The sequence below is a fragment of the Hylobates moloch genome, unplaced genomic scaffold (assembly GCF_009828535.3).
Source record: "Hylobates moloch isolate HMO894 unplaced genomic scaffold, HMol_V3 SCAFFOLD_5, whole genome shotgun sequence".
Classification (NCBI taxonomy): Eukaryota; Metazoa; Chordata; class Mammalia; order Primates; family Hylobatidae; genus Hylobates; species Hylobates moloch.
The window spans coordinates 31,249,478-31,271,212 of NW_026652280.1; the positions used below are offsets into that span (position 1 = coordinate 31,249,478).

Below are 21,735 nucleotides of genomic sequence, written 5' to 3' on the forward strand. Positions count from 1 at the left end.
TTTTATGATAGCTATGGAGATAGTAGACATGCGTAACATGACAATTTGGTACCGTTTCCTTTTAAAAACATATCGTATAGGTCTGTGAAATTCCCTCACGAATGAGATGCTCATGTGACAGCCTCGTCAAGAGCAGCCCCTGCTGCCACTATCCCCACTTCTGTGCTGTTCAGCATTTTTTACATTTCCTGCTTAAGGTTGTGGATTTGCCAGAGAGGGAGAATGAGGAGGAGGAGAGAGCAGGAAAAATGATAAGTGACAACCCTTAGGGCAGCAGTAGCTTTTAAAGAAAAGATTGTAATTCTGTTGAAAATTGCTGGAGAAGAGTGTGCAGTCCAAGTAGGCATATGCAAATTATATGCAAATCACACCCAGCCCTCCTATTTCATAACCTGGATGTAGCCCTTGGGAAAATGCTAATGGAGACTAGTGGTCTCCGGGAAGCCTCCCTTGGTGATCTCCAGGACTCTGGCCCTAATTAAAGAGTATTTTTCCAGCAGTATGGGGCTCCAGTGGTTTTCATTTTTACACCCTCTTTTTCTCTCCCTCATCTCCGCAGTCCTGTGGCCAAGCCTGAGGGGGTCTTCTAATTCCAGGGGTAAGGACCATGGCCAGAGACCTGGCCTGGAATGTTCTAGAATCTTCAGTTAAACCTCACCTTCTGTAGGGCTCCTGGGGTCCCAGCCCAGCCTCACCCTGAGGGGAGGGTCTGCTTAAAGCATTGGTTCTCTGACTTAAGCATACATCGGACTCACACGGAGGGCTTGGTAAGACACAGCTTACTGGGTTGCACCCCGGAGTTTTAGATTCAGGAGGTCTGGGGTGGGGCTCGAGAATGTACCCCATCAAGTTCCCAGGTGATGCTGATGCTGCTGGTCCTGAGACCATAATTTAAGAACCACTGGCCTAGAACGAACAGAACTACTCAAGGTGTGGTCCACTGGTACTGTTTGTTACCAGTCTGTGACACAAGTACAGACGCTGACAGTAAATGCTTAGAAACCCTTATTGAAGTTTGGCATTGCTGCGAAATCTAAACACATGACTATTTTTCTGTCAGTTCATTTTTATTGTATTTTACAAACGTATTGGTCCAATTGGAAACTCTGGCTGAGATGACCCAGCCTAGTAATGGTCAGGGTTCAGGGCAGCCCCCAGGCTGGCAGGAGACTCGGGATGCCCGCTGAGCAACCAAGGCAGAAGGACTCTGGCCAGCCTGGGCATGGGGTGGACTGACCCCCAAAAGTGGAAAGGTGGGAGGGAGAGGCAAGGGCAAGAGGTCATCCTGCCCTAAATGCCAATAGAATCGCCCTTAAGCTGGCCTAACTCCAAAACGCCTGCCTTTCCTCTGAGATGGGGAATCTGGGGGCAGGGAGTGGAAGAAGCACTGGTCAGACTGGTTCAACCAAAGTGGCCTTGTCTGTACACACCTAATCTTGCGTGTGTGTGGGTGTGTGGTGGATGGCCTTGCATGGCTGACATGGGAACTCACATGGCCATATATGGCTGGTGTCTTTTGGGTGCCTCTTTCTTTATGCAAAATGAGTATACAAAAGTCCAGCTTAAAAAAGGGATAGATTGGCATGGTCTTGTGAGGTTAATTCATTTTTAAAAACATTAATTGTTGGAGTCCCTGCTACGTAAAAAATGTACCAAAAATGTAGCCTGTGCATGGCTTCCACGACAGCCATTGCATAAAGACATACCTGTTCTTACAGAGGAAGGCAGCGGAAAAGTACGATTTATTTATTTATGAGATGGAGTTTCGCTCTGTCACCAGGCTGGAGTGCTGTGGCGTGATCTCGGCTCACTGCAATCTCTGCCTCCCGGGTTCAAGCAATTCTCCTTCCTCAACCTCCCAAGTAGCTGGGATTACAGGGGCCTGCCACCACGCCCAGCTAATTTTTGTATTTTTAGTAGAGAGGGGGTTTCACCACGTTGGCCAGCATGGTCCCAATCTCTTGACCTCGCCATCCATCCACCTTGGCTTCCCAAAGTGCTGGAATTACAGGGGTGAGCCACCCACACCCGGCCAGAGGTGGGTTTTAAACAGCATTATACATTGCTTAGAAGGCTCTGACAGCAATAAATGCGATGATCATAAGTCGTCTAGCTGGAAGTGCTCTGGCCTAAGAGTCTGGGACTTGGTAGCCCATCTTGGCATGGGCCCTGACCAGTCCCTGGCCTGGGCAAATCCTTTTCAGCTAGGAAAGAAAGTTCTGTGATTCCAACCTGCCATCTTTGTAGACAAAGTTTTGACAGTTTATGGTGACAGTGTGAGAAGTAATTAGTTGTCTTGTGCCTTTGGGCATATGAGGATGCTACTGGCTCTTCAAGCTCAGAGTCGTGGAACGTGGAGCCTGGAAGGGGACATAGCATTCATCAGCCCTTCGTTTTATAGTAGTAGAAACTGAGGCCATGGAGGTCCTGGAATCTGCCCCAAGTGGAGCTTGTATTAAGGCAGGCAGCCCGGCCTATTGTTGGAGGCTTACCATATAATTAATGGGATTTGGAGCAATTACAGGGACAGTAAAGCCCCTCATTTGTTTCTCATGCCAGGCATGAGATTCCTTAGGAGGGTGGAGTGGGAGAGTGGAGGGAAGGTGGTAAGGAGGTGGCAGATAGTTGGCAGATCATCTCTTGCCGGGCCTGCTCTGTGGAACACTGGCTCACATTTTTACTGTGTGTGCCTCAGAGAATTCCGATGCAAAGGCATATCTGTTTTAAGTACCCACCTATTTTTCCTTTGGGGATAATTCTTGTTGGGTTTTAATGCTAGGCTTTAAAGAACCTGCTTTTTTGTTTTGTTTTGCTGTCAGCACCACGTAAAAGGTAGGCATCGTTCTAGGGAGGGATGGCTGGGCTCTGACCCCATACCTGGGGACAGTTGCTGACCTCTGCTACATATTCACTTGTAGGAGAAGAGGAGAGGAGAGAAGATTTGGGTTGTGATAAGAAGATAAGCATATCGGACAGATGATTGGCAGCTATATGGAATTCTATATGGAAGTCAGAGCCTAGTAAATTCCAGGTACCTGAATACTGGACTGTTCATTAATTCAACAAATATTTATTGAGCATCTAATATTTCTCACTGTGCTAACTGGAAATACAAAAAGTTTTGGAGACTAGCGGTGATATGGTTGCACAACACCAAGAATGTACTTAATGTCACTAAACTGTATACTTACATATGTTTAAAGTGTATGTTTGATGCTGTGTATATTTACCACAGACACACACAAAAGGTAGCAAAACAGAATTGGGTCCCTTCTTCCAGGAAGTAGCTGGTGTTCTGCAAACTCTCCCTAACTGTGGCTGAGCCTGGACCATGGGTGTTAATGATCACAGTGGGAGTCACGAGGAAATCTTACCCAGAGCAGGCTGAGGAGAGATCACCCACCCTCAGCCCATTAAAGGAGGTGTCTACACAGCAGAGGGTGCTGACTGTCAAATTTCTTGCTAAAATGTGATTTTGAGATGTTGCCCCGCATAGGGAGTGTGCTCAGGTTTGAATTTCTGTTTGGAACTAATGTTTCTTCACAGACATTTGCAGGTGTGAAAACCTTGGCGGTTGCAATCGTGGTGACACCTTGAGCTCAGAATCTGTTTGTTTGTATTTTTTCTTTCCAGGATGTTTCTGAGCATTTCTCTTGCAAAAACTTCAGCGAGCTGGGGCTACATAGCATTATCCTTGGCTTCCTTCATGTTTCCTGTAGGCTGGCCACTAGTGCACATGCCACCCTTGGGGCTGAGGGGAGTAGGCAAGTGACCTGAGCTCCCTGAGTCTCAGTTTCTCTGTCCATACCAAATCCTTAGGAGGTCTGAGCACACATGATGGAGGGTGAAGTATTTAGCCACGGGTCTGATGTTCGTCCACTCTCCCTAACTGTCAGCTTGGAGTATTTCCACTTATTTGGGCATTAGCACATCATATCTTACAAGTAATAATGCATTATTACCTAACATCTTCCCATGTTAGTATTCTCTCCACTTGGATTCTATAGCACCCAGGAGGGGTATCACCTCTTAGTATGTCTGACATGTCTCACGCAGTGCTGGGCACTTGGTAGATGCTCAACAGATATTCAGTGATTACGCATAGTTTGTTCATAAAGCTACGGTCTGGGCAGTATTTCCCAGGATAGACCTTTAGCTTGCCCGCAGCGAAGCCCAACTCCAGGTCCCTGAGCGGAACCCTCCTGGGGATCTGACAGTCCCATGTAAATCACAGATTCCTACTCGCTATTTAACCTTTTGTTTTGGAACCGTAGCTCTGGCCTCTTCAGATTGTCTCAGGTATGGATGGCTGGGTCACCCAGCAACAGCCACGCAGATAATTACACGGATTTCAAATTGTTTCCTACTTTATGTCCTCAAAGCAATTTCAGAATCAATTTGAGGTTTGACAGGGAACAGTGGAGGTCTCGCAGGCCTGGAATGGCGTGCTGGGCCTGCTTAACGCTCGTTATAATTCCAGTGGCAGGCCCCGCGCACCTGGGGAGCAGGGCGCTGTCCTCTCTTGCAACTCAGGAAGAAAATCAATCAATCAATCAATGAGAACACAGCTAATTAAAGGTAACAAAGGCTCTAGGCACCTCAGCCCTCTCTGCAGAGTCAGGCCGGTTCAGCACTAGTAGGAAAACCAGGCTTGTCTCAAACAGAATTAAGATGAAGTCAAGGTGTCAGAAATCAGATCTAGCAAGGCTATCTTTTTTTTTTTTTTTTTTTGAGATGGAGTCTGGCTCCCATTGTGCTGGCTGGAGTGCAGTGGCGTGATCTCGGCTCACTGCAACCTCCACCTCCCGGGTTCAAGCGATTTTCTTTCCTCAGCCTCCTGAGCAGCTAGGATTACAGGCGTGCGCCACCATGGCCAGCTAAGTTTTGTACTTTTTTTTGAGACGCAGTCTTGCTGTGTTGCCCAAGCTGGAGTGCAATGGTGCGGTCTCGGCTCACTGCAACCTCCACCTCCTGGGTTCAAGCCATTCTCCTGCCTCAGCCTCCTGAGTAGCTGGGATTACAGGCACCTGCCACCATGCCTGGCTAATTTTTGTATTTTTAGTAGAGACAGGGTTTTGCCATGTTGGCCAGGCTGGTCTCGAACTCCTGACCACAGGTGATCCCCCACCTCGGCCTCCCAAAGTGCTAGGATTACAGGCATGAGCCACCACGCCTGGCCAAGGCTATCTTTTTTTAACAACAGGTGTGTACCCCACATTGGTGTGAGGAACACCTTCCTAGGAGCAGTCTTGAAGTGGATTTAGATGGTTACTCTGGTTTCAGTAGAGTAATACAACTGGAAAAAGCACTTGAGGCTACCCTTCATAAACTGGATCAGAACATTAGAAGCAGGCAGCTGGGCTTATGCTCTGTGTGTGGGGCCCCTGCACATAGAGAGGCCATGGAGTATGATGGTTAAGGTGTGGGCTCTGGCCCAGACCCCCTGGGTTCATTCCTGGCTTTGTCACCCACTTGCCAGGGGACCCCAGGCTGGTCGCTGCAAGGTCTTCATCTGCAAGATGGGGGTGGTCGTAGCTCCCACCTCTGGAATCTTTGGAAGATTACATGAGTTAGCACTTGTTAAAGGCTTAGAACAGCACCTGGCACAGAGTAAAGCCTTGCTACTCTTATCACAGAACCATTTCCCTAACAAGGGAACTGGTAAAGCTATCCTTGACTTTGCAAGAAGTGAGATAAGTTTATTTTTGGTTTCACCTTGCAAAAGGGATATGGAGACCCAGAGGGGTAAGTTAACCTGAGTTCACAGAGCAAAGTGGAAGTGGGGCCAAGCCTGGAGTCAAGGCCCCATCACTGCTTGGACCAAGTGCCATCTGAGTTGTGGAGCTTATCCTTGGCCTACCTGGCCTCTGCCCAGCCTATTGCTCCCCTCCACCCAGGCACCCCAGGCTCCAACCTTCTTCTAAGCTTTGCTCGGACGTCTTCCACCCCACCTCTATTCTTATGGCCATGATAAGCTCAAAGCCTCATCTTTTGTGGAGTAGTTTGTATTTGATAGCGTTAACACTTTATGCTAAAGGAATGAACTTGTAGTGTCAGGAACCTGCTCACAAGTTGGGAGGAATCTGGAGAGGCAGAGAAAGTCCTAGGGCCCTGCTGTCGCACCACATAGCATTTGGCCTACTTCTCACTGACCGTCTTGTAGATTCTGGAGATAAAAAGGAGCCCCAAGTCTCATCAGAGGGAGGTTGGGGAGCCTTGGTGATTCTCAGGGATCACTACCCGCTTTGGCTCTTTGCCTTTTGTTTTGGGAACCTTTGACTGTTATGACTGGCTTACCTTCTTCTGCTCCTCCGCTCTCATGAGAGATCAAGTCAAGGGGCAAGACGGAAACAGTGAAGTCATTGGCTACTGAGGTGCACAGAAGTCAAGAAGTTCCAAGCTGTGTCCTCCACAGAGGGTGCAAATTGATCTTCTTGCACGGGTGCACATTAAGCACTCCCAGTAATAGGGAAGGGAGGGAGGGGAGACAGAAGCTTTGGCAGCCTGGCCTGCTGGAACTGCTGGTCCAATCCTGCTTCCATCCTCCCCTGTCTTGCATCATTCCTAGCACTGTGAACGCTAATGGGACTAAAAGCTTCAAAAACCAGAGACTGCACTTGGATTGTGGGCCCTGGGGTTGCAAAGTGGGGCTGGTTCCTGATGACCTTGAGCCAGAGGATGCAGCAGCACAGAACTGCAAAGAAATGGTTTCTAGACACCTGCCGGATCCTGGTTTTCGCAGGACTTGCTTAGCTGCCGGCAAGACTGGAGTCAACTATGGACTATGGTTTTTGGGGGAAAGGCCTTTGTGGAAGGATGTTGTGAGAACCCACATGAGAAGTTCAGGTTCAGACTCGAATATCTAACTCCAGCCAATCTGTGCTGGTTCACCACATACAGCGTGGACATCGATCCAGCCTGACTTAGCTAGCTCTCTATCGAACATGCTGTGCAATGAGAAAAATTATTCTGCCTGCTGGTGTTAGTGTTCTGTGAGGGGAGGAACTGCTTTCATTTAAGAACTACCTTGATAGGTCATTTGGGTGAGAAATGAGGCCTTGTGGGCATGAGTAGAAAGAGAAAAAAAATTTATATATAGAGAGAGCTCTTCTGTGTAAATCTGTGCAGGAATTGCAGTAAAAGGGAGAGAAGGTGGACTCGGTTGAAGGCTGGGATTGAATTAGTGGAAATGGCCAAGGGAAGTCAAGGAGCAGGAGCTGTCAGCTCTTCAGTTTAAAGTTCCTGACAGCCCTATCCTCTCCTGAAGCCAGACTCCAGGGGCGTCCACTCTCCTCACTGGCCTGTGTGTCCCTTTCTGGGGAATGGGGAGGAACCTAGGAGAAGGGACTGGGGCTTCTGCACAGGGGATTATAGGACAGAGTTAAAAGCAGCGTCAACTCCTGGAGAAGAGAAGGAGAATTCTGCAGAAGCCAGAGGTAATGAGAAATACACCCCCCTGAGAATTTGCAGACATCATGGGGCTGGGTGTGGGCTTTCCTAAAAGCCGGGGGGTGGCAGTTGTTACCCATCTTCTAGGTGGGAAAGAAGCTGGTTTCCAGACGCTTCCTGAAGACTCTCGCCTTTATGCCCCTGAGGTCTGTCCATCAGAGCGCTGCTCTAGCAGACCCTGCCTGCTGGCTGGTCTCCAGGCTTGGCTGTGGCCTTCCTTGCCCTGGGGAGCTATGGTGAGAACCTCTGCTTGCTGCCTCATCCCCAGTTCCTTCAAGACAGCAAAGACTTTGCAGTTAAAAGTAGAGACTCACCAAGAAAAGTCAACACAATCTGATATCTGCAGAAACCCCCCAGTGCCTCTCATCCAGCTGTGCATCTCATCAGTCATTTTCGGTAGTGTCCGTGACAGACAGCCACTAGCCTCGCTTAAATATTCCCAGTGCCCATAGGCTCACTATGTTGGCTAGTGACAATGCCACTCTCACATAACTCGGCTGGGAGGTTCTTTGTGAGATGGAGCCACAGTCCGTACCCACTCCCCCACTCCTCCCTCAGCCCCCAGCTGAGGTACTTACCATGGCTATTTATTTATTTTGAGATGGAGTCTCACTCTGTCGCCCAGGCTGGAGTGCAGTGGTGCGATCTTGGCTCACTGCAACCTCTGCCTCCTGGGTTCAAGCAGTTCTGCCTCAGCCTCCGGAGAAGCTCGGATTATAGGTGTGTGCCACCACACTTGGCTAATTTTTTGTATTTTTTGTAGAGACAGGGTTTCGCCATGTTGACCAGGCTGGTCTTGAACTCCTGACTTCAGGTGATGCCCCCACCTCAGCCTGCCAAAGCACTGGGATTACAGACCATGCCTTTTTACTCTGGCTCCTTTTTCCTGCACAACAATTAGCCCTTCTGGAGTGCCTGTGGCCACCTTTCTTATCCTTTGAGTTCTCTTCTGGCTGAACATCTCCTGTCCCTCTCCCATCTACTCATCTGTCACAGGTGCCTGGGTGCCCAACAACAGACTAGTAATGGCATTCCTCACTCACAACTAGTAACTCAACCTTACTGAGTCCTCAGAGGGCATTTTCAGTGGATGGTCAAATAGGCAGTGTCTTTTATTTTCTGAAAACCTCCTAAAAGCCAGGCCCAGCTGTGCCTGCCCACATCCTCCTGGAGGTACATTCTCAGCCCAGGAAAGCCTTTGCTTTGCCGCGAAGCCGTCCTGTGGGCTCCTGATGCACTCTGCCCTGGCAGTGTCCTTCTCATCCCCTTGCTGTGCTCCTGGCCAGCCCTGCCTGTCTGCTACCTCACAGCCATGTTCCAGGCATGTCTGTTTGTGGGCAGGGCAGCCACTGCCTACTTGTGGAGGTTTGAAAGGAACAGGGGCTGGCCTCTTCTGCCTTTCTTCCCGGCATTTTTTTTTTTGCCACTCATTTCCTGTCTGCGTGTCTTTTGTCACTTGCACCTCCTCCTGGCCCTGCCCCTCTAGCTCTTCCTCTTCTAGGGAGCCTCCCTGCTTGGTATCTGTAGCAAGAGTAAAAAAAATGACGTGGCTGGGGCCAAGGGACTTCGCCAGCTGTGTGGGCTTAGGACCTGTTTCCTCAGCTGCAAAATGAGGGTGGAATCGGATGCCCAGCTCCACCAGCATATGGTTTCTACTTGGGACAGAAACTTCTGTTTTCCTATTCCAGAGGCTACAAACTCCCTGCTAGTAAAGCTCTGTTTCACAAGGGAGACCGCATTCACCACTCATCTGCCTGGGGGAGATGATTGATATACCCTGGAACTCATGAAAAACCTAGCCAAGTGTTCCTACCTCTGGCTTCACCTTCAGATCACTTAAGGAGCTTTTAAAATATACTGATGCTTGCACCCCACCCCAAGGGAGTCTGATTCAGTTGGACCTGGGTGGGGCTCAGGCATCTTTATGATGCTGATACAGAGTGAAGTTAGAACCTCCGCTCCTGGGCCCTGCCACCAGCTTTGCTACTTGAAGTGTGGTTCTCAGTGCAGTAACAGCAGAAATGCAGAATCTTAGGCTTCACCCCAGACCTCCCAACTAAAGTGTGCATACTAACAAGGCCCCAGGGGATTCTTATGCCATTTGTCATTTGGGGAGCACTGCTTTTGCCCTGTAAGTGGTCTTTGAGGATTCCCTTAGCCTATACTATCTGTTTTTCATAAGCAACCACAAATCCATTTTGGGGATAAATGTGGCATAAAAAATTGTATCCAATGTCAGATGATATTAACATGCAGGAAAATAGATGTCACATCTACGCATGAGCCATTTTCACTTCACTTCTGTGAATTCTCTCTCCCCACAGGGCCTTTGCACGTGCTGCGCTCTGCCTGGCATATTCCCATCCTCCTTCAGCCTCCTCATCCTCCCTTTCCCCTGGCTGTTTCCTACTCACCCACAGCTGGACTGGCCTCTGGGAACTGGTTTTTGTCCAGTCTGCATCCTTTGCCACTCTCATCTCCCATCCACGACTCCCTGTGTCTCCCATTCCTTGGCCCAGGTGAGGTGGGGGCAAGAACCAGGTTGAGTTATGAGGAGATCCGACTGCAAAGTTCAGTTTCTGTCTTCACTTCCTTTGTTACTTCCCCTCATTTTCCTCATGTTTATGCAAGAAGAGGCTAAGAATATACCTTTTCTGTTCTCCCCTCGGTGGATGTTGTGATCAAATGGAGAAACAGATGCCTTCTGAAGTATGAAGAATCCACAGAATGTCATGATGGTTCTGGAGGCAGGAGAGGGAGCTGCAAGGATGTCATGGGTGTGAGGACAGCATGGCCCTCTTGCCCAGTAATTGTGGAGATAGGTTTTTTTCCCTGCATGAGTGTTGAGCATTAAATGTGTGGAAAGAGTCACAGCTCCCAGACCCAAGAGTACCTTTCCCTCTCCTCCAGGCCTCTCCCTCTGATTCCCACTACCAAGTGATGCCCTCCCATCTCACTATTTTCTGCTCCTGATGCTGCCCTGGGCCCCTAGCTTCCACCCCATCAGGGTTGGGACCTCTGTGGGTGCCTCTTTGAGGTAGGACAGGACTGGGCGCTTGTGTCTGTGCCTTAGAGGAGAATATGGTGAAGCTATGTAGGGGGGTGTGGAAGGCCTCTGTGCAGCTGACCACTGCCTAATTCTGAACTCCCTGGACAGGTGACAAAGAAAGATGTGATGCACACGTGCCCTGGATCACTGGTGTGCTCTGCTGTTCTTCATTCCATAGATAGCTTCTGATGAGAGCCCAAGTGCTCCAGGATGGATCTGCAGAGCCGAGGAGACTGTGAACCAGGTTACAAGCAGAGAAGGAGGCCAGAGCATTGCCAGACACTGGCCTACCCTGCTGAGGGAGACTATACCCCAGAGGGCTCCGGTGGGTCAGCCTGCTGGGCACCCTGAGCCACTGCCGCCAGGCTCCTGTCTCAGTTGCCTTGGTTGGAAATGTTGAATGTGGGGCTGGGACTATCGCCAAAGTGCCTGAGTGGTAAGGATGTGGCATTGGTCTGGGCCATCAACAGGGAGGGGATACTGTGGGGACAGAGCAGCTGGGTAGAGTGTCAAGAAGCATGGCTGGATGTGTCCCTGTGTGGAGGTGGATGTCAAGACGGGGCAGCCTTAAACAGCCAGGTATAGCACTGGATGGCCTCCAGAGCCCAGCGCACCCCATGAGTGCCCACTGTCATCTCCCCTGACCGGAAAAGGCCTGTGCCCTCAAAGGGAAGGACAGGGGGCAGGTCTGTCCCTAGGAGGACAAGTAAGGCAGCCATCAACTCACACTTTTTTTTTTTTTTGAGACAGAGTCTCGCACCATTGCCCAGGCTAGAGTTCATGGCTCGATCTTGGCTCACTGCAACCTCCACTTGGCAGGGTTCAAGTAATTCTCTTGCCGCAGCCTCGTGAGTAGCTGGGACTACAGGTATGTGTCACCATGCCCAGCTAATTTTTGTATTTTTAGTAGAGACAGGGTTTCACCATGTTGGCCAGGCTGGTCTCAAACTCCTGACCTTGTGATCCACCCGTCTCAGCCTCCCAAAATGTTGGGATTACAGGCGTGAGCCACCGCACCCGGCCTCAACTCACAGTTTTACCTTGATATTAGGACACTCTGTGACTGCACAGACGAGAGGTGGAGTTTGCATTTCGTAGCTACCATAGGCGTGTAATGTGTGACACAGACCATACCCAAATGAAGGCACACATTTTCATACAGGACCACCTCAGAGGCAGCAAAAAGCCTGACCCAACCCAAGTAACATTTTATCCTCTTAATGAGCATGTAAACAGAAGGAGAATTCATGAAGTTCATGTTTCTGCCTTCCTGCAGGGACATTAGCAGGCATTGATTTTAAACCGTGATGTATGGCACTTCTGACTGAAGGGGACAATGCCATTTGGGAGTCTGTGAGGTTTAAGACATTCTGCAGTTGCCCGGCACTGCAGCGCTGCCAAGCGCTGCTCTAATAGCACCTAATTTGTTAGGGTAACAGGGAAATGGCTGTGATTGCTGCCATATTCTAGACGAACACGGCAGCACATCCCACCCAGCACTGCTTCCCTTTGGGTGGAAGTAGAATGGGGGAGAGAGAGGGACAAGTAGAAAAGTCGGAGGCAATGAACAGCCGATGCATGATAGAGCCTCTCTCCAGGGAAGGGCAGTGGGGAGTGGGACCAGAAACGGGCCCTCAGGGACCTCTACCATGTCTATAAGAGTCTCTTTATACAAATAAAATCCAAAGGCAAACACAGCCTAATACTAAGATATGATGATGCTGGGTGGGGTTCAAGGATGTTTGTTATATAAGTCACTATATGTCAATACTTTTGAAATATTTTATAATTAAACAACAATGTAAAATCAAAAATAAATCCAAGGTCCAGGACATCTTGGGTAGTAAGCCACTCTTTGTGTAGAAGAGAGAGCACTCTAGAACATGCGGGCATACGTGCTGCGTGTCTCTAGACCAGCAGCCCCTAACCTTTTTGGCGCCAGGGACTGGTTTCATGGAAGACAAATTTTCCACAAATGGGGTGGGGTTGGCGAAACTGTTCCACCTCAGATCAGCAGGCATTAGTTAGATTCTCAGCTGGGACTACAGGTGTGTTTCACCATGCCTGGCTAATTTTTGTGTTTTTAGTAGAGACGGGGTTTGGCCATGTTGCCCAGGCTGGTCTTGAACTCCTGGACTCAAGCCATCTGCTCACATGCATGGTTCACAATAGAGTTCGTGCTCCTGTGAGACTCTCATGGCTCTGCTGATCTGAAAGGAGGTGGAACTCAGGCAGTAATTCTGGCTCTACCCTCCACTCACCTCCTGCTGTGTGGCCTGGTACCTAACAGGCCACAGGCCACTACCAGACTGTGGCCCCGGGGACTGGGGACCCCTGCTCTAGACAGACTTACAGGACATGTGTGTCATAGGACATGGCATTGGGAGAGCACCCAAGACTCGGGAACGTGCTGTGGGAGACAAGCTTCTGTTCACTATATGGCCTTGAAGGCTTTTGGGATGCTCCATCGTGTGCCTGTATTACCTAATTTTTAAAAATAATGTAATTAGTTTCCAAGACTTCAAAAAAGACAAATAGAGATGGGAGACGAAAACAAAAGGAGACATCTTAAAGGAAAATAAAAGAGGAGATGAGGAGAGAAGAGCCTCTTGAAATGCTAGGACTCAGCCTTAGGCTTGGTGGTGAGGGTTAGCGGGGACCACTAGAGGCTCCCGAGCGAGGAGCCCTTTCTGAGAGCAGCTTTCTGAGGGCACAGAAAGGGAGCCTAGAGGAGGAGGCTGCCACCCTGCCTGGCACAGACTTCCATGGGACGCCCCCTCCCCATCCTGCATGGGGAGCAGCCCAGGCCTGCCTGGCAGCCATCCAGGGGGCCTGAGCAGGTGGTGGGGGGTGGTGAGAGGTTGGGCAGGTGCTGAGACCAAGGTGCATGGGAATGGCAGGTGGTTGGTGAGGCCCAGGCCACAGGCTGTCTTCAGGGGGAGGTGCAGCCCCAGGAGGGAACTCTCTGGCTTGGAGGTAGTTCCCCTGTTGGACACTGACTGTGAGGTACCAGTGGAAGGGAGGGATTTATGCTATGGAGATGACCAAGTCCGGGATCCTAGCCAGTCTCTAATTGGGCCAACGCAAAACTCCGTCCTAGGATTGTTCAGATACTTGGAAAATATATCTTTGTGTCTTTGGGATGGGTCCCCCACCTGACCCCTATCTCTTCCCCACCCACCTGCGACTGCCCCCCTCCTGCTGCTGCTGGGCTGAGGGAGGAGGAGAAGCCAGTGCAGACAGTGAGGGGCTCTTTCAGCTGCGTTGGCTCAGGCCTGCCACCTAGAGTTTCAGCTCCTTGTGAATTCCAGGCTGCTCTAGGCCTCTGAAACTATTTCAGCCCCAAAGTGAGCCAGGCCAGTAGAATGAGCTTTGTAAAGTTTTGTTGAATTGAATTTGACCACCAAGAGTTGCTTGTGTGTGGCAGTGGGTGGGTCAATTGTGCCTGACTTCCTCAGCTAAAAAAAATCTTAGCCTGAGTCCTCTTGGGCCTGGGTCCTGGAAAGCCAGGTGCTCTGGGGCTTGGGCCCTGGAAGGCCAGGCGCTCTGGGGCTGCCAGGGAAGGGAGAGGCTTCTAGCGCCCAACACCATTGGATCCCACCTTCCTCACATGACGCAGAGGAAACATTCTGGAAGGAGCACCCCACGAAGAGGCCACCAGGGACTGCTACCTCCACCTCCACAAAATCATGCTGAGTAAGCTAGAAACATCATCTGTGTAAGCCCCGGGGAATGGTGTTAGAGATATCTGGAGCCCCAGTTCTGAAATGTGGTCCCTGGGCCACAGCAGCACTACCTGGGGACTCATCAGAATGCATATTCCCAGGCCCACCCTGGACCTACCGAAGACTCTGGGGCATGGCTGGGTGCTCTGTGTTTAACAAGACGTTACTTGCTGGCGATGCTGATGTGTACAGAAATTGAGGCCTGGGCTTCTCCCCTGTGGAGGAGAAAGAGACAGGCAAGTGCAGTCAGAGAGCTTCCTGAGTGGCACTGACTTTCATGCCCAGGCCTCTCATCTCCTATTTTTCAAGCAGAAGCAGGATGCCCCAAGCAGGGAAATATTCTCTCCAGTGTACTGCAGCCAGCTTGTAGTAGGCAGAAATCAGGGCTTACGGTTCCTAATTCCTATTCAGTTGCTGAAGTTGTATAAATGAAAAAGAGGAGGCCGAGTGGCAGGGCAGCAGATGCAGGGAAGGTATAGATTAAAATTTTGGGAACTAATAACTCACCTAGCTGACTCATGGAGCCAAGATAGCCTTCCCTGCCACAGCCTTGGGGCTGCTTGAGATCAGCTGGAATAACTGTCCTGCTGGTGCTGGGGGAGGGCTGAAGCCCTCTGTGTGGGGACAAGCAGTGACCAGGAAGGGAGGGGTGGGGGGCAGGTCAACAGCAGGCATGCCCTGATGTGGGGACCTTACCATGTGAGTGAAGGGCAGCTGAGCGCCAGGTCCATCTCAGCTGCTAGAGAGCCTGGCAAATCCTCACAAATGGCCTTGCTCTGGGCTGCACCCAGCATTGCAGGAGCGGCAGGGACAGCTGGGAATTACACTTCCTTCCCAGCACTGGCACCAGAGGAGCTGGCCTGGGGCACCTGTCAAGGGGATCAACATTTGGAGGCTTGTGTTATAATGGGAGCCAAGCTAGAAACAGAAAAAAACTCACCTAGGAACGGGGCCTAGGAGTAGGGGTGGGGGTGTGCAGGATTAATTTAATTAATTCCTGCTTTGAGGACCAGGCTAAATTTAGTAGCTGCTTCGGCTGCTGGTTCGACGCTTTTCCCACAACTCCCTCCCATCTGCCCATTGTGCCTTCCGCAGGTGATTAATTTCAAATTCCGGGCTGGCATGTGCACACGCACCTGCTGATTGCCTAGTCCCCTCTCCAAGCCTCTGCTAATGTGCTCTCCGGGCTCCCAGGGGAAGGTGCATGCTGAACCACGCCAGCAGCTTGCTTGCCCTTCCCCAGGGAGGTAAACACTGCATTCGTGCTAATGAGTCCCATGGTGGCCATAGCAGGCCCAGGTCCAAGCTCCAGCACCTCACCCAGGAAACATGGCCACAGCGGGCCTGATCTCCAGCTTGTTTCATTTCATTGTTCTAGGTGAAGTTTAAACAAAAGGTTGAAAGGCTGGGCATGGTGGCTTATGCTGGTAATACCAGCACTTTGAGAGGCTGAGGCTGGAGGATTGCTTGGGGCCAGGAATTTGAGACCAGCCTGGCCAATATAGCAAGACCCTGTCTTTATTTATAATTTTTTTTCTGAAAGGTTGAAAAGTGTGCTAATGTTCTGGACTGAAGTGACTGAGACTACTAGACTTTAAGCCTGTGCCTCATAGGAATGACGGGAGAGGATTCTCTTACCCCCATTTTTGGTCTAGTTCTATACTCTTCTCCTTTGATGATTCATACTTGGTCTGTTCAATCTTTGGACTGCTTTTATTCTAATTACCATCTCGCCTATTTGGGGAGCCATTTTGAAGTTTATTAGTATCTCCCCTAGATTTAAATTGTGTCAAAAAGAGAAGGGAATTGGGTGGGAGATTCTGCAAACAATACTAAATGCCAGATGATGATTTATGGGTGCCATGGTCTGAATGTTTAAATGTTTGTGGCGCCTCAAAATTCCTATGTTGAAACCCTAATTCCTAATGTGGTGATATTTGGGGGTGGAGCTTTTGAGAGATGAATAGAGTCAGATGAGGTCATTAGGGTAGGGTCCTCATGAATGTTCTTGTAGAAAGAGGAACAGACTGGGGACATCTCTTTGTGTGCATGCAGTGAGGAAGGCCAAGGGAGGACATGAGCAGTAACAGAAATCAGCCAGCACCTTGATCCTGGGCTTCCCAGCCTTCAGAACTGGGAGCAATACACTTCTAGTTTTGAAGCCACCCAGTCCGTGGTATTTTTGTTATGGCAGCCCACACAGACTAAGACAGTGGTTTAGAGCACTCGTTTATCAAATGTTTATTGAGTATTTCTGGTAGACTGGACACTGTGCCAGCGCAGAAGCTGTAATGCTGAGTGAGACACAGTTCCTGTCTCAAGGAGCTGATCTTCTAAGGGAGTGAGAAACAAGCAAAGCTGACCATGGCAGGGGTGGGGGTGTCACCACAGTGCTTGCCACCGAGTGAGGGCTCAGTGAATAGCAGCAGCAGTAATAGTAGTAGATTTCAATGCTTTATGCTGGGAGCTGGGCTCAATGGGTGAGAGCATGAAGGAGCTTTCTTTTTCTCACCTTGCTCTTTTCCATACCACTCCGTGGACTCCTTTCCAGCTCCTGAATCAAATCTAGCTTTTCTTGTCACACTCAGGTATTGAGGAATGGCTTTGTTTTTAGGTATTGAAAGTCTAGCCCAGTTTAAAGCTTGATCTTCAGTCTTTCATCCAGTTTTCAGTTTCTGCCTCCTTCTCCACCCCAGGTCCTTGCCCAGGTTTGCTACCTGCAGCAGATGAGCATGGGCCATAGACGGCATGTCTTCTCTCTGCTCGCCCCTGTCCCTCTCTCTTGCCAGCTGCCGCTTCTGGCCTCTCCAGGGACAGGCACAGGAGCAGGGAGTTAGTGGTCCAGTGCTTTAGTGGGTCTGGACACCTTGGAGGTCAGAGAGGCCATGAGTCATAGTGAAAAGCTCTGGAGTCGCATAGGCCTAAGCTCGAACCTCACTCTATCCTTAGTAGTGGTAGGACTTTGGGCAAGTGGCTTAACTTCTTGGTTCCTCAGTTGTGCCCACTATAGAATGGAATGGAATGAGCACTTGCTTTAACAAGGAATTATGGACATTCTTGATAATGTATGTACAGTGCCAAGATGTAAGTACTTAACAGATGGTAGCATTTTTTTTTTTTTTTTTTTTTGAGATGGAGTCTCCCTCCGTCACCTGGGCTGGAGTGCAGTGGTGCCATCTCAGCTCACTGCAACCTCCACCTCCCAGGTTCAAGTGATTCTCCTGCCTCAGCCTCCCGAGTAGCTGGGATTACAGGCGCCCACCACCACACCCAGCTAATATTTGTGTTTATAGTAGAGATGGGGTTTAACCATGTTGGCCAGGCTGGCCTCAAACTCCTGACCTCAGGTGATCTGCCTGCCTCGGCCTCCCAAAGTGCTGGGATTACAGGCGTGAGCCACCACACCTGGCTGATGGTAGCAATTTTTAAGAGGTTGAGTCCGCTATTGGAGTCTCTCTTAGCAGAGGTCTGGTATTCTACACGGGATGAGTTAGTCCTGCCTCCAAACTCCAGAAAGTTTGGCCAATCCCCCTAACTGCTGTGTTCACTTCCCACCCAACCCCTGCCACCATCACCATGGTGACAGCACTCCTTGGTCAAGAGCACTGGAAAATGACTGCAGTGACCATAATGGCTGTGGCTATAGATTGGTGCAGTCTTTTGATTAATTACAAGTCTGGGAATATGAATGATTTTAAAGTGCTTTCCAAATTGGCAGTGCCACATCAACACTAAGATGGTTTTCGTAACAACCGAGTCCCGGGCTGCCTGTCCCGGTGGATACGCAGGCCTGGGCTCCCTGTGGGTTTCAAGAGCGTGGCTCTCAGGTAGGTTTCTCCTTTGCTGCTTTGCTCCTTTGCTGTTGCCACCTTACCACCTTGGAGTTTCCCTTGGATTTTAATCCTCCAAGGGAGGAAACACCTTTATGGGAATAGTTTTTGTTGCTGCTTCATTGAATCCAGGCCAACTAGGTAGAGGAAGATCTGGCTGTCATTCCTTTTCTATCCCCAGAGGTGGTTCCCAAACATCCCCCCTCACCACCACCCTCCCTGAGTTTGTGGAACCACAAACTCAAGATGAGAGGCCTGGGATGGGAAGCCCATTGCCATAAATGTTTGGCTGCTTCATGGCTAAAGGCTGCTGAGAAGCTGCTCACAAGTGAGAAGCTCTTCAGCCAGCCCTCTACTTATAGTGGTGGTGCATTCTTACCAAGATGACAGTGCATTTGAAGGATGATGTCCCCAAAGCAGAAGGTTCTGTGGTACCTAAGGTGGAGTTGGGGCTAGGGTGATGATACCAGGCACCCAACTCTTTTCACTTTCCAAACTTTTAAATATGACTTGAGGAGCCTCTCATCTTACAGGGCCTAGAGAATGTTCTTTCCGCAAATCCTAGCAAGAGATTACTACTTCATATATTGGCTTGGGGCCAGGAATTTTGACTTTCATTCACTGTCTCCGCAGCACATAGCACCTATGTGGAAGAGGAGGAGGGCACTCTTGGACTAGGGAGGTGGCAGGAGGGGTGGTTTTGCCCGGGCTGTCCTGGCTACAGCCACCTAAGCATAGTGGGAGGGTGTCTGGGCAGCCAAATCTTCCCAAAGTGAGATGGCGAGGCCTTGCTGGGAAGAGGACGCAGGCCCAGGGGACGGGCGCCTGCGGCACAGAGCTGACTAATGGTCCAACTCCAACAATAGATCCTGTTGCCTGTCCAGGGAAGGAAGCACAGCCTGTCCCCAACCCCCACACTCTTAATGACCCTCAAAAACACCACAGGGGAGCAGTTCTGCTCAGCTCCCCAGGATAATTAGGGTCTGCCCTGCAGCAAGCGAATCAAAGAGCAGGGCACGGCTGCCCCTGGCACTGCAGCTACCTGGCTGGAAGGCTGCAAACGTCTTCGCCTTACAGAAGCCATTGCCCACCCTCTCCCCTCACAGAGTCCTGCTACCCCTCAGGAGCTTGGGCGGCCCTGAAAGGGAGCCCTCCTAGTATGGCTAGGACTGGGACTGGGAAGGAGGTGGGACTGAGGCTGGGGCACTTTGGCTTTTGGACCTTGGAGCTAACAGCCCCAGCCAGAACCTACAGGCATGGCCTGGAGTAACAGGAGCCATCCGTGGTCCTGTGGGTGGTTTAAGTCTCCTTCCTTCCCTTTGTAAAAAAATATCAGTAGCTATCATTTATTGAGTGTGTACTAGGTGCTAAATGCTCTGAATTAATTATCTCTTTGAAAGTACATAAGAACCCTATAAAGAAGGTGCTAGCATAACTATTGTAATCTCCATTTTAACAAGTGTGGGAACTGAGCCTTAGCAAGACTGAGGACCAAAGCCCTTAAAGCACCTATCCATATTGCTACATAGATATGAAATTCGTTTATTTTCACTGCTATATTGTATTTCATTGTGTGAGAATCCACGTTGTATCTGTCTTGGATGGTGACTGCTATCATGACTAACATGCACCCTTCTAGGACTTTTCAGAGTGCAGAGTGCTAACCATTACACCGTGGAACCATCACCTTCTAGGACTTTTCTATGCTCAGACATGTACCTGGGTCCATATAGGACCCAAAGGTCCATGTCTATGTGTGGTTGTATGTGCCCTAGATTGTAAGATCCATGGGAGTACAAATTATTTTTATCTTTTGCCCCCTGTTGTATCCCCAGCACTTAAGCATGCCTGGCACATAATAATAAATACATAATTGTGTATTTACATATATATTCATTCAATATATAATAAAATATATATTGAATGAATATATATGTAAATACACAATTATGTTTTGTGGTGTTAAAAAAATCATACCGTGTTTATTTTTGGTAGATGTTTGGTTTTCTTTGCTTAACCTAATTCCTTTCCATGTCAGTACCTATAGATCTGCCTCATTATTTTTCATTGCTGCATAATATTCCACAGATCATCCAACCATTCTCTTGCTGATGGGCATTTAGATTATGTCTAATTCTTTTGCTGTTACAACTCTGAGATTAATGTCCTTGAACTTGTCTCCTGGAGCATAAGTGTGAGAGACTAGATGTGAATAACATGCCTAAAAGTGAATTTGCTAGGTCTTAGAAAACATGCTATTATTATTATTATTATTTAGTTTGATATTGCCCAATTACTCTCCAAAGATTTAAAAATCTCATTTACACTCCTGGAAGGAGTGTGTGAGCAGTCCCATTTAGCCAATCAATGCCCGATCCCGTCTGGTGGTGGGAAGTGGTTTTGCGTTGTGCATAGCCTTGCATTTCCCTGATTGGTCACTGAAGTTCAGTCAACAATTTTTACTTTCTGATTTCAATAAATGTATGTTCTTCTAGTTCTAAATATCTATTTTTGAAAGTACTTTATTAGGGTTTTTGCAGGTGTATAACAATATAATTGGTTTTTATATTGATCTTTGTCTTAGTCTATTCAGGCTGCTGTAACAAAGTACCATAAACTAGGTAGTTTATAAACAACAAAAATTTATTTCTCACACTTCTGGAGGCTGGGAAGTTTAAGATCAAGGTACCAGCAGATTCGATGTCTGGTGAGGGCTTTCTGGTTCAGACAGCTCCTTCTCACTTTGTCCTCACAGAGTGAAACAAGCCACTAAACCCCCCTGGCCTCTTTTATCTTTTGATTTGTATTTATTTATTTAGAGACGGAGTTTCACTCTTGTTGCCTAGGCTGGAGTGCAATGGCGTGATCTTGGCTCACTGCAAACTCCACCTCCCAGGTTCAAGCGATTCTCCTGCCTCAGCCTCCCAAGTAGCTGAGATTACAAGTGTCCACAACCATGCCCAGCTATTTTTTTTTTTTTTTGTACTTTTAGTAGAGATGGGATTTCACCATGTTGGCCAGGCTGGTCTCGAACTCCTGAGCTCAAGTGATTCACCTGCCTTAGCCTCCCAAAGTACTGGGATTACAGGCATGAGCCCCCGTGCCTGGCCTCTTCTGGTCAGTTTTAAAACTTGTTCTATCTGTTATCTAATTTGAGGTGCAAGGCTGGTGTTAAACACACTAATTATTCAAATCTCAAAGTTTAAAACATATATCCTTGCTTATTGTATCTGTTTGACAAGTTTCTAAATTTTCCACCCTACTATGTTGGCCCATTTCTCTTTGTATTTTTGTCAACTTTTTCTTAATATATTTTGAGGCTGTTTTATTATGAACATATTTAGAATTATTATAGTATTATATTTTCCTGGTGAGTTAAATATTTCATCATTAAGTAGTAATCTGTCATATTTTAGAAATACTTTCATTGATATCCTTATGAGTGGTGCTGTCTCTCACTTTCAATTGATCTGATGATGTTTTCTTTTACTCTCATTCTTAAAAGATGATTTTTCTGAGTTATCAATTATTTCTGTACTTTCAAAATATTTTCTATCTTTATCCCATTGTTTTATTTCTAGTTACGATGATGATTCCAGCTGACAAAGAACTAATACACACACACACACACACACACACACACACACACATACACACACACACCCCTTCTCTGACAAAGATG

At 48.7% G+C, this 21,735-nt stretch overlaps 1 protein-coding gene across 2 annotated transcripts in view; it reads left to right on the top strand.

Moving 5' to 3' along the window:
• Positions 1-21,735, top strand: part of ZBTB7C (zinc finger and BTB domain containing 7C) — a 387,518-nt gene that overhangs the window by 99,329 nt on the left and 266,454 nt on the right. For both annotated transcript variants that reach the window (XM_058438382.1, XM_032152367.2), the window contains exon 3: positions 2,919-3,031. The gene's annotated coding sequence lies outside the window, so the exon portion shown is untranslated. The remainder of the gene's footprint in view (positions 1-2,918; positions 3,032-21,735) is intronic.